This window comes from Trichomycterus rosablanca, chromosome 1, assembly GCF_030014385.1.
Source record: "Trichomycterus rosablanca isolate fTriRos1 chromosome 1, fTriRos1.hap1, whole genome shotgun sequence".
Classification (NCBI taxonomy): Eukaryota; Metazoa; Chordata; class Actinopteri; order Siluriformes; family Trichomycteridae; genus Trichomycterus; species Trichomycterus rosablanca.
This window is the reverse complement of record NC_085988.1, coordinates 54,328,875-54,341,780: the sequence shown is the minus strand read 5'-3', so window position 1 is coordinate 54,341,780 and position 12,906 is coordinate 54,328,875. Positions and strand designations below refer to the sequence as shown.

At 43.1% G+C, this 12,906-nt stretch overlaps 1 protein-coding gene across 1 annotated transcript in view; it reads left to right on the top strand.

The window, feature by feature from the left end:
* Positions 1 to 4,808: 4,808 nt before the first annotated feature.
* Positions 4,809 to 12,906, top strand: part of nrcama (neuronal cell adhesion molecule a) — an 83,413-nt gene continuing 75,315 nt past the window's right edge. The window contains exon 1 of the mRNA XM_062994644.1: positions 4,809 to 4,895. The gene's annotated coding sequence lies outside the window, so the exon portion shown is untranslated. The remainder of the gene's footprint in view (positions 4,896 to 12,906) is intronic.

Sequence of the window (12,906 nt, the reverse complement as noted above, 5' to 3'; positions counted from 1 at the left end):
AAAACATTTAAAATTTTTAGAAAAGTTGGTATATTTAGTAAAATGCAATAAAAAGAAGAAGAAGAACCTGTGATTTAACAGAAATGGGTAAAGAAAAGGTTTCCCATGTTTTCACTGATCAGCTTTATTGTTTTTTATTAATAAAAACATGTTTACAACTTGATGCCTGCAACACTCTTGATGAGTTGGGACAGAGGCATCAGTACTCTTGCATATGTAAAATGGTACCATTGGAGGCGTCTATTGGAATTTTAGAGAGACACATGCTGCCATCTTTTACCGTGAAGTTCATGGTTATTTCAGCTAGACAATGCGAGGCTTCATTCAACACATGCTACAACAGCGGGGCTTGGTAGACACAGTCTGTCTGCAGTCCAGATCTGTCCAGATCCTATTGAAAATATGTCGAGCAGCATAAGGAGGAGAATCAGACAACAGCGACTGTTGAACATCTGAAGCCTCGTCAAGCAAGAATTGAGAAAAAAATTCACTACCAAAACTGGTAGGTGATGAAACACAGTGGTAAACATGCCTCTGTCCTAAATTTTTTGCAGTGTGTTGACATCAAATTCTAAATGTGTTTATATTTTTAAAATACATTGATCAAAACTGGACATCTTTTCTTTCTGTTTTGTCAGTTTAATGAACATTTAAGAGAATTAGCAAATCACAGATTCTTCTTTTTATTGCAGTTTACTAAATGTTCCAACTTTTCTAGAAATGTGATTTGTACTTTTTTAATTGAGTGATACATATACATGCTTTATTTGTTCTGAAGAAAATTAAGTATCCCTAAAAAGCATATAATCTTAGCTGTACACATTGTACAATGACAAAATGAAAAAGCACTTTAATTGGAGTATAGATGGGAGGAGTGCATGACCATAAATGTAATGAGGAGGTTGTCTGATTCTCCTCTTCATGCTGCACCATACATTTTCAATAGGAAATAGATCTGGACTGCAGGCAGGTGTGACCCTGTGTGTGTCTATGAAGCTATGCTGTTTTAGCATGTACAGAATGATTAAAATAACTATGAACTTCCTTAGAAAACATATACAAGTCACCCATACCATGAAAGTTGTAGGCTTTTGCAGCCTTTTTGATAAAATTCTGTATGGCTCTTCTTTGTCACTGAGAACTCACTGTCTTTTTTCCAGAATACAAGCTGAAACATCAACTCATCTGATTACAAAACACAGTCCTTGATGCAGTGGATAACTGTGTTAAGTGACAACAGTTTTCTGAAGTACTCCTGAGCCCATGTGAATATATTTCTCACAGTAGCATGCCCATTTCTCACACAACGTCATCTGGAGCTGAAGGTCATAAACATATAAGAGTGTTTTCTGTTCTTTCCCTACACTGACCATTTTCTATTCTTGCCCTGTCACAAGTTTTTTGGAGTGTGTTGCAGCCATCAAATTGTAAATGTGTTTAAATTAATTAATTAAAAAATTAAATAAAGATTCGACTGAATTAACAAACCACAGCATTTTGCATTTCTTTTTATTGCATTTAATTGCATTTTACAAAAAACTGTAACAAGGACCAGGCACTGGGTACAAGACAGGAATACACACTCGACATGGTAGATGAGCCACCTTCTGCATATTTTTGAGAGGGGAGGACACAAGGATACGGAAAGTTTTCCATACTATTCTAATTAGTTTTCAATATTTTAATAAAATGTAATTAATAATTTAATTTTATTAGATAATAACAGAATTGTCTGTTCTTATTCAGTTGGCCAGTCATGTTACAACATTAAAAAACATTTACTAAATACATGCAAAATACAAAAGTATGTTTTGATCACTTCTAATTATCAAGACCACATCTATTGTAAGTAGGTGTAAAAAATCAGTTTTACAGAATTAACAATATACTTCTTACTTTGTGACAACTTTTCGAAAAAGTCCCTTTCCGGTTTCAGCATTACTGTGCTTCTGTAAACTTTGGGCACCTCACAGTTGCCGTTTTGATAGAACAGACAGACACACTCCAAAAGGCAGACCAACTCTATAACTTGGCCTTTACTTGACTGACGAGTCATATAATGTAGCTTCATAAATGATTAAGTAGCTTTATAATTTGAAAATCACTGGAGCCTTGAGCATTGCAAAATGTTATTTGGCCAAACAGAACCACTTTATATTTACTCACTATATTTCTTACACTGGGTATATTGTTCATTGGGAAATACAAAATGGTATGGAAGTGTGTTGATAACATTAGCTCCAATTATTTATGCAAAGAAACATGAATGTATGCCCTATGGTAAAGAACGTTATTTCCTGTTCCCATTTATTAAGATATTTCAGGACTTAAAATGATCCAAGTGTGATTTAAAACACACCAAGAGTAGGTCAAGCATGTTTTATGACCTTTAATATTACCAGATTTAAACATCTTATGTACAGTGTATCACAAAAGTGAGTACACCCCTCACATTTCTGCAGATATTTAAGTATATCTTTTCATGGAACAACACTGACAAAATGACACTTTGACACAATGAAAAGTAGTCTGTGTGCAGCTTATATAACAGTGTAAATTTATTCTTCCCTCAAAATAACTCAATATACAGCCATTAATGTCTAAACCACCGGCAACAAAAGTGAGTACACCCCTAAGAGACTACACCCCTAAATGTCCAAATTGAGCACTGCTTGTCATTTTCCCTCCAAAATGTCATGTGATTTGTTAGTGTTACTAGGTCTCAGGTGTGCATAGGGAGCAGGTGTGTTCAATTTAGTAGTACAGCTCTCACACTCTCTCATACTTGTCACTGAAAGTTCCAACATGGCACCTCATGGCAAAGAACTCTCTGAGGATCTTAAAAGACGAATTGTTGCGCTACATGAAGATGGCCAAGGCTACAAGAAGATTGCCAACACCCTGAAACTGAGCTGCAGCACAGTGGCCAAGATCATCCAGCGTTTTAAAAGAGCAGGGTCCACTCAGAACAGACCTCGCGTTGGTCGTCCAAAGAAGCTGAGTGCACGTGCTCAGCGTCACATCCAACTGCTGTCTTTGAAAGATAGGTGCAGGAGTGCTGTCAGCATTGCTGCAGAGATTGAAAAGGTGGGGGGTCAGCCTGTCAGTGCTCAGACCATACGCCGCACACTACATCAAATTAGTCTGCATGGCTGTCACCCCAGAAGGAAGCCTCTTCTGAAGTCTCTACACAAGAAAGCCCGCAAACAGTATGCTGAAGACATGTCAACAAAGGACATGGATTACTGGAACCATGTCCTATGGTCTGATGAGACCAAGATTAATTTATTTGGTTCAGATGGTCTCAAGCATGTGTGGCGGCAATCAGGTGAGAAGTACAAAGATAAGTGTGTCATGCCTACAGTCAAGCATGGTGGTGGGAATGCCATGGTCTGGGGCTGCATGAGTGCAGCAGGTGTTGGGGAGTTACATTTCATTGAGGGACACATGAACTCCAATATGTACTGTGAAATACTGAAGCAGAGCATGATCCCCTCCCTCCGGAAACTGGGTCGCAGGGCAGTGTTCCAGCATGATAATGACCCCAAACACACCTCTAAGACGACCACTGCTTTATTGAAGAGGCTGAGGGTAAAGGTGATGGACTGGCCAAGCATGTCTCCAGACCTAAACCCAATAGAACATCTTTGGGGCATCCTCAAGCGGAAGGTGGAGGAGCGCAAAGTCTCGAATATCCGCCAGCTCCGTGATGTCGTCATGGAGGAGTGGAAAAGCATTCCAGTGGCAACCTGTGAAGCTCTGGTAAACTCCATGCCCAGGAGAGTTAAGGCAGTTCTGGGAAATAATGGTGGCCACACAAAATATTGACACTTCAGGAACTTTCACTAAGGGGTGTACTCACTTTTGTTGCCAGTGGTTTAGACATTAATGGCTGTATATTGAGTTATTTTGAGGGAAGAATAAATTTACACTGTTATATAAGCTGCACACAGACTACTTTTCATTGTGTCAAAGTGTCATTTTGTCAGTGTTGTCCCATGAAAAGATATACTTAAATATCTGCAGAAATGTGAGGGGTGTACTCACTTTTGTGATACACTGTATGAAGTTTACAGACAGTAAAAAGATGTTAAGATGAATTGTCCATCATACCACAACAAAACAAAGGGGCAGTGGTAGCTCAACGGTTAAGGTACTGGACTAGTAATTGAAAAGGTCACTGGTTCAAGCCCCACCACTGCCAGGTTGCCACTGTTGGGCCCTTGAGCAAGGCCCCTTAACCCTCAATTGCTTAGACAATATACTATCACAGTACTGTAAGTCGCTTTGGATAAAAGCGTCTGCTAAATGCCAAAAATATACATTTTTAAACATTGAGGACATTGAGGACTTTGGTTATGTTGTGCTGTAAAAGTGTCCCCTTTTTAATCAACTCTTTTATTGCACCAATCAGTTAATTGTTATAGTTATAAAAGTTGTTAAACCAATTGGCCCAATGAACACAACCAGGTTTATTTTATTTGATTTTTTTTAATAATAGCACATATTGTTTATTGACCTTAATGAATTTAACGTTTTAAATATGCAGTAACACAGGTAATCAGAGGGGGTCTCTAGATTAGGCTTTGATTAAACTGTGGCCTTACGTCCTTTTCTGTTATTATGGTCCCTATTGTTCGTTGTTTTGTTTATAAAGTCTATATTACAATATAAAAGCTACTACGTGTTATTTTGATGAAGGTAGTATTCGCTGCCGGTGTGTGTGATGGAACCGGTTGGTCGGCGCTAGTGCGCCTGCGCAGAAGATCCGCGGCTCGGCGTTGTGCTGTTGGACAGCGACAGGAGCTGGAAGAGTGATTGAGAAAGAGGACAAACGCAGCAGAACAGCGTTTCAATAACCAGTAGACGCAGGAAATCAATAACCCGTTCTATCGGTAAGTCTGCGTGTCTTTTTAATTCCTTTATTTAACATAAAGCCCGAAATGGTTGTTGCGCGTATGGTAGCGTTGGCAGGGATGCACAGTTTGTGCAGATGCGCAGTGGTGTGAATGAGAACAGAGCTTTATTCCCTCACAGCAACCGCGCATAGAGCCGCACATCTGCTGTATTCAGGACAGGTGCATTTGTAAAGCCAACAGCACTAAATATACAGCTCGTGTTTACATTATGCGATAAAAATCAGTCATGTGTTGATGATCAGTAGGCCTTTTTGTGAAAGCCGATGGAACTCGGATCCGCATTCTTACCTTACTGGCTAAAGGTGGGGTGCGGGGTGCGAACAACGCCGCGGCATGATTGGTTTAGTGAGACGGAATAATACCAGTTATGACATTTTTTGCCTTCTGACACACACAATAGATCCAGTCAATCATGGGTTAACTAAAACAGTATGATGTAGTACAAAGCAATATGTGCACTATAAGGTAGAACAGCCCCAGCACAAGAATACTAGCAAACAAAAATTATGTAAATTATGGAATTATATTTTAGCAGTTTAGGTGTAATGAACATTAAAAAAATGGAAATACTATAATGTACTTTTATGGAGGCTGGTGTTTGTTTAGGAGGACATCTTTTGTTCTCTATATATGTCCTATATTTTGTCTATTTCATGGGGAAATACATAGAAAGTGATTTAAGGTACAACAGTGTATTATGTTACATTTACAATTCATATGTATTTAATGTATATTTGCTATAAGTAAAAATTTTCCAAACATTTACATTTGCCACATGTAACAGACATCAATCAAAAGTGACACAATTACGACTGAATACAGTTTGAGCAATTGAGATTTACAGTGGGGCCAAAAAGTATTTAGTCAGCCACTGATTGTGCAAGTTCTCCTACTTAGAAAGATGAGAGAGGTCTGTAATTTTTATCATAGGTACACTTCAACTATGAGAGACAAAAATGAGAAAAAAAAATCCAGGAAATCACATTGTAGGATTTTTAAAGAATTTATTTGTAAATTATGGTGGAAAATAAGTATTTGGTCACCCACAAACAAGCAAGATTTCTGGCTCTCACAGACCTGCAACTTCTTCTTTAAGAAGCTCTTCTGTCCTCCACTCGTTACCTGTATTAATGGCACCTGTTTGACCTCGTTATCTGTATAAAAGACACCTGTCCACAGCCTCAAACAGTCAGACTCCAAACTCAACCATGGCCAAGACCAAAGAGCTGTCGAAGGACACCAGGAAGAAAATTGTAGACCTGCACCAGGCTGGGAAGAGTGAATCTACAATAGGCAAGCAGGTTGGTGTGAATAAATCAACTGTGGGAGCAATTGTAAGAAAATGGAAGACATACAAGACCATTGATAATCTCCCTCGATCTGGGGCCCCACGCAAGATCTCATCCCGTGGGGTCAAAATGATCATGAGAACGGTGAGCAAAAATCCCAGAACTACACGGAGGGACCTGATGAATGACCAAAGTAACAAAGGCTACCATCAGTAACACACTTCGCTGAGACGGACTCAAATCCTGCAGTGCCAGGCGTGTCCCCCTGCTTAAGCCAGTACATGTCCAGGCCCGTCTGAAGTTTGCCAGAGAGCATATGGATGATCCAGAAGAGGATTGGGAAATTATCATGTGGTCAAATGAAACCAAAATAGAACTTTTTGGTAAAAACTCAACTCGTCGTGTTTGGAGGAAGAAGAATGCTGAGTTGCATCCTACACCATACCCACTGTGAAGCATGGGGGTGGAAACATCATGCTTTGGGGCTGTTTTTCTGCAAAGGGGACAGGACGACTGATCCGTGTTAAGGGAAGAATGAACGGGGCCATGTATTGTGAGATTTTAAGCCAAAACCTCCTTCCATCAGTGAGAGCATTGAAGATGGAACGTGGCTGGGTCCTCCAGCATGACAATGATCCCAAACACACCACTCGGGCAACGAAGGAGTGGCTCCGTAAAAAGCATTTCAAGGTCCTGGAGTGGCCTAGCCAGTCTCCAGACCTCAACCCCATAGAAAATTTGTGGAGGGAGTTGAAAGTCCGTGTGTCCCAGCGACAGCCCCAAAACATCACTCTAGAGGAGATCTGCATGGAGGAATGGGCCAAAATACCAGCTACAGTGTGTGCAAACCTGGTGAAGACTTACAGAAAACATTTGACCTCTGTCATTGCCAGCAAAAATTATGTTACAAAGTATTGAGTTGAACTTTTGTTATTGACCAAATACTTATTTTCCACCATAATTTACAAATAAATTCTTTAAAAATCCTACAATGTGATTTCCTGGATTTTTTTTTCTCATTTTGTCTCTCATAGATGAAGTGTACCTATGATGAAAATTACAGACCTCTCTCATCTTTCTAAGTAGGAGAACTTGCACAATCAGTGGCTGACTAAATACTTTTTGGCCCCACTGTAAGTGGCAATTAGTGGTGGTGTGTGAACCAGCAACCTTCTGATTACTAGTCAGGTACCTAAACCACTTAGAAATACAAAATATGTAAACACACTACCTCACTGACAAGAAAAGGCAATTTTAAGTACTTTTATTCTTGATAGGAAATGTGTGTGAAACATGCTGTTAAATTATGAGCTGTGGGTATAAATTTGCATAAGTAGGAATGTAAAGGCTAAAATCAAGATATTAGTGGCCTAATTTCTATAGTCCCACACACTCTTTGTGCTCCACTATGATTCCCCTCCTTCTGAACTGCCAGTAGTGGTGGCCCTGCTGTGAAGGTAGATTTTTGGCTCTAATGGTTACAAGGTTGGTTACAGCAGCAGATTCTGTCCCCCATTTTCAGATATGTTAATAAACTTTAATAAAATAATTAAATTACTGTGGCATCAAATTTAATTTTTTTATTGTCTGTGCACTTTTTATAATTATGGTTTGTTGTTTAACCCAGTTATAATAGCAAGAGTTACTATAGAACATTCATTCTCTTTGTGTATTTCTAAATATAAATATAAATGGCCACTAAGAGATGGGTGCTTTTTCGGTGTGCCTCTATGGAACAATGGCTGATGGTCTCATCGCATAATTCTAATGGTTCTGTGTGCCTCAGATCTTCTCATTGTATAATAGCTTTCAGCAGTCTCTGACACTGAATCTTCTCACTGCTAACAATACTAGATCACACACACTTTTAAATGTAATTCTTATTGCAGCTCCTTTTGAATTGAGAAGATAGAAGTAGTACAAACATAATACTTCAGTATTATGTCCATTATTATCAGAAAAACCACTACTTGCATTTTCTTTGATGTTTGCAGTTGATGTGTCTTGATTTCTTTATTGTCTCTGTAAATGTGCCTTCTAAGATTTTAAATCTGTTTTAAGTTAGTGCAGTTTAATTCAGTGCTCCCTACTCTGATGCATAAACATTGTTTGCATGTTCAATAAACTGTTTCATATCGTTGAACTACAGGCTAACTAGTTACATGCAAACACAAACACACACAGTCCAAACAAACAGTAACTGCTTGGTAAAGTACTTTCCTCTAGCTGCTCCTACAGGTGCTGAAAAAGTGAACTCTCAATGCAGGCAGTAGTGTTAGGAATTAATAATCTTATGCATTTTAATGTTTTGGTGTTATATTTTTGAAGAATTATTATCGTATACTTGCATAACAGTTGGATCATAGTGCTTTTAAGTTGCTGTCTAAGCCTCAAAACAGCACAACAAAGTGTGAATTGGTTTATTTTAAACCTGAATGCCCCTAAATTGCCCTCTTGTTCAATCTACTAATTAAAATATCAAACTCACCATAAAATGTTTTGGTATAATTTATAGAACTTGCCATATTAGACTACATGTGGAGCAAAAAAAACACTGCTTACCAAGTAAAGCTGGGGTGTTTTATTTAAATTCACACTCAAAATCCTATACAGTGTGTTCAAAATAGTAGCCTCACCATTCTTGAAATTAGATTTAGCACACTATTTATTATATAGGATGATATTTGGTACACAATGTCACGCGGGGGCTAAGGGACGAGACAAAGGGGGCGGACACACGCAGAGATGTATACCAAAAACAAAGGATTTATTATTAAAAAAAAAAGACAGAACAAAACTAGGCAAACAAGGCAAAACGAAGCAAACAAGGCAAAACGAAGAGCTAGCGTAACATGAGCTAGAAACATGGCTAGTAACAAGAGCTAGGAACAAACATGGCTAGTAACAAGAGCTAGGAGCTAGGTGCCGCAGAGAAAACAAAAGCGCCGTCGAGGGGCGCCGACGAGAGTTCAGAAACGTCCGCTGGGAGCTCAGACTTGAAGGCAAAAGCGCCATCAGGGGAGCAAAAGCGCCATCGGGGGGCGCCGACTTGGATCGCAAAAGCGCCATCGGGGGGCGCCGACTTGGATCGCAAAAGCGCCATCGGGGGGCGCCGACTTGGATCGCAAAAGCGCCATCGGGGGGCGCCGACTTGGATCGCAAAAGCGCCATCGGGGGGCGCCGACTTGGATCGCAAAAGCGCCATCGGGGGGCACCGACTTGGATCGCAAAAGCGCCATCGGGGGGCGCCAACCTGGATCGCCAAAGCGCCATCGGGGGGCATCCGGAGTCAGCTGCGAGGACCCTGGCGAAGAGGCGTCCGGAGTCAGCTGCAGGGACCCTTGAGAAGAGGCGTCCAGAATCAGCTGCAAGGACCCTGGTGAAGGTGTCCGGAGTCAGCTGCGAAAACACTGGAGAAATGTCATTAATCAGCTGCAAGGACCCTTGAGAAGAGGCATCTGGAGTCAGCTGCAAAAACACTGGAGAAATGTCATTAATCAGCTGCAAGGACCCTTGAGAAGAGGCGTCCGGAGTCAGCTGCGAGGACCTTGGCGAAGAGGTGTCCGGAGTCAGCTGCGGGGACCCTTGAGAAGAGGCGTCCGGAGTCAGCTGCGAAAACACTGGAGAAATGTCATTAATCAGCTGCAAGGACCCTGGCGAAGAGGTGTCCGGAGTCAGCTGAGGGGACCCTTGAGAAGAGGCATCCGGAGTCAGCTGCGAGGACCCTGGCGAAGAGGCGTCCGGAGTCAGCTGCGGATACACTGGAGAAATGTAATTAATCAGCTGCAAGGACCCTTGAGAAGAGGCGTCCGGAATCAGCTGCGAGGACCCTGGAGAAGAGGCGTCCGGAGTCAGCAGCGGATACACTGGAGAAATGTAATTAATCAGCTGCAAGGACCCTTGAGAAGAGGCGTCCGGAGTCAGCTGCGAGGACCCTGGCGAAGAGGCATTCAAAGTCAGCTGCAAGGACCCTTGAGAAGAGGCGTCCGGAATCAGCTGCGAGGACCCTTGAGAAGAGGCGTCCGGAATCAGCTGCGAGGACCCTGGCGAAGAGGCGTCCGGAATCAGCTGCGAGGACCCTGGCGAAGAGGCGTCCGGAATCAGCTGCGAGGACCCTGGCGAAGAGGCATTCAAAGTCAGCTGCAAGGACCCTTGAGAAGAGGCGTCCGGAATCAGCTGCGGATACACTGGAGAAATGTAATTAATCAGCTGCAAGGACCCTTGAGAAGAGGCGTCCGGAGTCAGCTGCGAGGACCCTGGCGAAGAGGCATTCAAAGTCAGCTGCAAGGACCCTTGAGAAGAGGCGTCCGGAATCAGCTGCGAGGACCCTTGAGAAGAGGCGTCCGGAATCAGCTGCGAGGACCCTGGCGAAGAGGCGTCCGGAATCAGCTGCGAGGACCCTGGCGAAGAGGCATTCAAAGTCAGCTGCAAGGACCCTTGAGAAGAGGCGTCCGGAATCAGCTGCGGATACACTGGAGAAATGTAATTAATCAGCTGCAAGGACCCTTGAGAAGAGGCGTCCGGAATCAGCTGCGAGGACCCTGGAGAAGAGGCGTCCGGAGTCAGCTGCGGATACACTGGAGAAATGTAATTAATCAGCTGCAAGGACCCTTGAGAAGAGGCGTCCGGAGTCAGCTGCGAGGACCCTGGCGAAGAGGCATTCAAAGTCAGCTGCAAGGACCCTTGAGAAGAGGCGTCCGGAATCAGCTGCGAGGACCCTTGAGAAGAGGCGTCCGGAATCAGCTGCGAGGACCCTGGCGAAGAGGCGTCCGGAATCAGCTGCGAGGACCCTGGCGAAGAGGCGTCCAGAATCAGCTGCGAGGACCCTGGCGAAGAGGCGCCCGGAATCAGCTGTGAGGACCATAGCGAAGAGGCGTCCGAAATCAGCTGCGGGGACCCTTGAGAAACTGCTCGAGTCAGCTGCGAGGACCCTGGAGAGGCGTCCGGAATCAGCTGCGGGGACCCTTGAGAAACTCCTTGAATCAGCTGCGAGGACCCTGGAGTGGCATCCTGAATCAGTTGCTTGGAGCCAGAAGAGGCGTCTTGAATCAGCTGCTTGGACCCTGGAGAGTGAACTAGAGAAAACTTGGAATTGCTTGACTGACTGGGTGGCTGGAGGACCCGAGACTACAAACAAAGCATCCATGGACTTCTGAACTGCTAAATTACCTTTAGCAGTCAGAGACCGACAAACTAGAGACTAACCGAACAGGCAGGGGCCGGACATATACACGACCACACGAAACTGGAGCCGGTGAAAAAACAGGGACCCCCGTAGCCCTTGGGGTCATTACAAGGAACAAAACTAAACAAGTGATCCTGACTGGCTCCTAACATAGACCTGGGACAGTCACAAGCAATTTGAGCGGGCACTGGACCACATCAGCAGTGGGCACCGGAGGAAATTCCACCTCCCCAGTGGGCACTGGATGCCGGGTATAAGCTGCAGTGGGCGCTATGCTGCGTGTAGCGTCGCCAATGGGTATGGGAGGTTGAGTGAACTTCCCTATACCAAACTCATAAGGATTCCTTCCTGTTAACCTGACTCTCATGAGGCCATCAAACTCCTTAACAGAGTTCAGCTCAGCTCACTTCTCAGACCAGAGCTGCCTAGCCCATTCTTGCACAGCACCCTTTAGCCTTGACATCATAAACAAAACTTTTTGTGTCTCAGTAGGCTGAGGATCAAGAAGGTCTTGCAAGTAGAGCTGGCTCTGAAGGAGGAAGCCCTCGACCCAAGGGTCGCTTCCATCATAGGGAGCTAGCGTACAGAGCGGAAAGGTCTGGGGAAACCTCATGGAGTCAAATTCAGGAAATCCTGGAACAAAAGACATCTCACTGCATCCTATTAAGGGGAACTATTATGTCACGCGGGGGCTAAGGGACGAGACAAAGGGGGCGGACACACACGCAGAGATGTATACCAAAAACAAAGGATTTATTATAAAAAAAGACAAGATAGAACAAAACTAGGCAAACAAGGCAAAACAAAGAGCTAGCGTAACATGAGCTAGAAACATGGCTAGTAACAAGACTAGAAACATGGCTAGTAACAAGAGCTAGGAACATGGCTAGTAACAAGAGCTAGGAACATGGCTAGTTTCAAGAGCTAGGAACATGGCTAGTAACAAGAGCTAGGAACATGCTAGTAACAAGAGCTAGGAACATGGCTAGTAACAAGAGCTAGGAACATGGCTAGTAACAAGAGCTAGGAACATGGCTAGTAACAAGAGCTAGGAACATGGCTAGTAACAAGAGCTAGAAACAAGAGCTAGAAACAAGAGCTAGAAACAAGAGCTAGAAACAAGAGCTAGAAACAAGAGCTAGAAACAAGAGCTAGAAACAAGAGCTAGAAACAAGAGCTAGAAACAGAATCCATACCACATCAAACAAAGTCAAATAGTTCCCAAAGTCTGAGGAGAAGCTGCCTCCTTAAATGTCCCAGGCTTCTCCTCCCAGACGAGGTGCAGCTGCCAGCAATTAGCAGCCAGGCACACAGGAGCTCAATGTCACACACAACAACTCTCCTCTGCTCCATGTGCAGCCTGATACAGTGAGTTTCATGCTGAAATATTATGTAAATGTGAGTCTCCTTATCCATTTTATTACTCTTATGATTATGATGGATTCTTAGTGGGGTTTTTTTTACTTAGGGGGGATACAAACTCAAAAACACTCTCCTTCCTGCACCTATGGGC